General features: G+C 46.6%; 1 long non-coding RNA gene across 1 annotated transcript; it reads left to right on the top strand.

Moving 5' to 3' along the window:
• Positions 1-515, top strand: LOC149407527 (uncharacterized). The gene is made up of 3 exons (XR_016296566.1): positions 1-161; positions 247-338; positions 411-515. It is a non-coding gene; the product is annotated as an uncharacterized LOC149407527 (long non-coding RNA).
• The last annotated feature ends 2,924 nt before the right edge of the window (positions 516-3,439 follow it).

A 3,439-nucleotide genomic window follows, 5' to 3' on the forward strand; every position in this document is an offset into this window, starting at 1 on the left:
CGAAGACTCGTCTTCGCGATTGGAGGCATACCTTGCGGTCATGGTTCGACATCGACTGCAAGAGCAGCGTACAGGTGGAACGGTCGATGAAACCGAGGACCGTTAAGCTCGACACCGAATGGGAGACGCTTATACAACGATATACGAGCGATGAGTTTAAGGTAATCAAATCATTTACGTTAAATATGTGTTTACCCTTTTATTATACGATTTGTTATTTACGTGTACGTTTACTTATATTACAAGCCATACAAGCGAAGAACAAGGCTAATCGCGCGAAGAAGAAGACGAAGAGTCGACAGGGGACGATTGGATTCTTGACCCACCGCATGAAGAATGTAAGTTTTATGTTTATTTGATACATCAAATCGTTAAAACTATCTAACACTTGAAATTTTGTTTACATGCAGAAGAGCGCCGAGACAGGCGCTTTCGAGAGCTTGTTTGCGAACTACAAGCGCCAACATCCGTCCGACAAGTCCGAATGGCTGACTCCTGAAGCCTCCGCACGCTATGTAAGTTTACATTTATTTTGTCTTATTTTTTGATTAATATATACTAACTAGTTAATTATATCAGGATCGACTGGTCGATAGGTTTAACACGTTGTGAGTGGAGGCTGAGCAACAAGGAGCGGACGTTGATATTTCCGTCCTAGAGCAGCAGGCGATCCGCGATATTATGGGTTCGCGGACTGATCACTTGACCGGCGTCGGACGTTTGGTGCCACAGGGAGCACGGATGGCGGCTGAAGTCGTCGAAGTCTACGGTTCGGAGGCTGGGACGTCGCAACCAGGATATATCTCGCAGGAGGTGTTCACATCGACCATCACCTCGTTCGCCGAGGCAATACAGAGTCAGGTGCCCGGCCTCAACCTTAGCTCTTTTATGCCCCAATTTCCGCAGAGTTCGCAGCAGGCTCCGTCATCCCACAGCCAGCAGACTCCGACGGCCGGCGTCCACACTCCGACGCCCGGCGTCTACACTCCGACGGGTGGCCAGCAGAGGACTCCCGACGCTAGCCAACATATGACGCCCGGCGGTCCAAGTCAGTCTACTGATCAGCACATTGTTCCGCCGCAGCTTGCAGAGTTTCAGCGCCAACAGAAGAGCGTTTCATGTCGAGGAGGGGGAAAACGAGCGGCGGGACGACAAAGCAAACGTCGCGACTAGTGTTTTATTAGATATTTTGTGTATAGTAGATTACTATTTATATATTTCTCGATAATCGAAAACGTAACCGGATTTTATATATAAGTTGATTTGGATAATATAATTTGGTTTTTATTTGATTTTTCATTTTATAATTTCATAAAAAAAAATTAATATTTAGCGACGACAAAATCGTCGGTAAATATATTTAGGGACGGACATTTAGCAACGATAATAATCGTCGTGAAATATATTTAGCGACGATTACTGGGTTATTACCGACGAAAAAAATCGTCGGTAATTGTTGTATTTGTTGTAATGACGATTACTGGGTTATTACTCTTCTCTAACTCTCTCCGACTTTCTCAAGAACCAAACCATAAATTTCGACATTTTTGGCAACATAACACTCAAAACAACACGTTCAATTCTTTGTTCATCATATTGGTTGGATTTCTTCTTCACTTTTTGTCTTAGCCTTGTGTGTTCTTCACCATCATCTCAAGACAACAAATGCAAAAATTCGTGAACCTCATTTTTTTTATGAATTGATGTTAGAAACGTGATTGCATGTCGTTGAGAGTATTTTGATGCTTTGGGTCTAGCCAATTTGTGCCCGAGTTGTTCATATTGGTGTAAGTTTGGCTCGCCCGCCATATGTTCGATGAAATGTGTAAATGAAATTGAACTAGAAATTGTGATCACTTGGGATTTAAATTCATGAGTAACAATAAAAGAGAGGGATTCAGATTCAAGTTTGGGGGAGTAGGTCATTACAAACATATGCTATGAGTGAAATTCAGTATACTAATTTTGGGTACGTTTGTCTTGTAGATGCATCGAGCCGTATCATCGTCGCGACCCAAGCATGCTCGGTGCTCGCTTCCGGCATTGCAACGCCCCCCACGCTCATCGACGGAGCCGGTGAAATATGTGACAAGATTTGTCATGTGAATTTGCTATCCGAGAAGGCACACTGAACTGACTATCGGTGCGGGAACATGGAGCACCAAATTGCGAGCCAACAATGAAAGAAACTCGCCGACATCGCAGTTAGAGCGGCACCAAAGCTCGTTCGTGAGTTCTACTTGAACCTCTCTGTCACCGTAGATAACTTCATTCGTGTGAGGAACATGATTGTCAACATCTCGTCGGTCGCGGTCAACGCTTATCTCGACATCCCGGAGCCCAACCATGACGAGTACGCACCACTCCTCCTGCACCCACAATGGGAGGAGTGGATTTACTTGCTTGCACACCCCGGAGCCCAATACCAAACGAAGAGGGTGTGTGATCAAGTCGTCCCCAACTTTCTCGCCATCTCCGATCTCAATCGGTATGTCAAGGTGTGGCAACACTTCATATGCTCGACGCTCCTCCCGTGCAAGAGAGAGCACGTGGTGAACCTCCCTCGCATCGCCCTCCTCGCGTGCATCATATCCAACAAAAATGATCAACATAGGAAGGTGATAAAGGAGCGATTTGTCTTCTGCGCAAATCGCGACACTGAGGTGACACTCGGGCATGGTGGCATCATCACCGGCATGTGCATAGAAGCTGGGCTGAAAATCGTACACAATGAAGCCCGACTCGGTCTTGGGGACCCTATTGATGCCGAGAAGATAATGAAGCTTCGGCAATGGAAGCATGGGAAGCGCAACCAGACGGGGCGGGATTCATCAATGTCCCGGAGCAACACCGAGGCGACCTAAATACCCTCATTCTCGGGCCACCGGATGAACCGGATCACGCTCGGACCCACCGAGAACAAGAGCACAGCTACAACGACGTGATGACTACGATGAATCGGCTCGACTCCCGTTTAAGCGACACCCACAACGCCTTAGGGAGCTTCCTCAATGACTTCAGAGAGTGACAACGGGAGCGAGACGGGTTTCAAAAAAATGTCTACAACATGTGGACGTCGCATCAACAGACCGTTTACCCGGACGCCCCGAGCTACCCGGCCTATCCCCAACACCTCATGACGCCATACCCCGCATTCCCTTCATGGGATTCGTGCAGTTACAACCCACAACAACCCGAGGAGGAGGGCGACCACGACGAGGACGAGTAGGGGAGATCGGCCACCCCTGCAAGGTAAGTACCATTTCCATCGTTTTGGCTATGTAATTACATTAGGGTCAATGTAAGATTTAAGTTTGGGGGGGAGGTAATTATTTGTCTTGTGGAAGATTTTTTTGTACATTAGTAGCTAATTCTCTAGGTTGTTTTGTTTTATTTTAGGGTAATTGGTAGAAATTGGTGTTTTGTGTGCTCTAACTAA

The sequence above is a fragment of the Urtica dioica genome, chromosome 1 (assembly GCF_054948205.1).
Source record: "Urtica dioica subsp. dioica isolate 48M chromosome 1, U.dioica_male_clone48M_v1_H2, whole genome shotgun sequence".
NCBI lineage: Eukaryota > Viridiplantae > Streptophyta > Magnoliopsida > Rosales > Urticaceae > Urtica > Urtica dioica.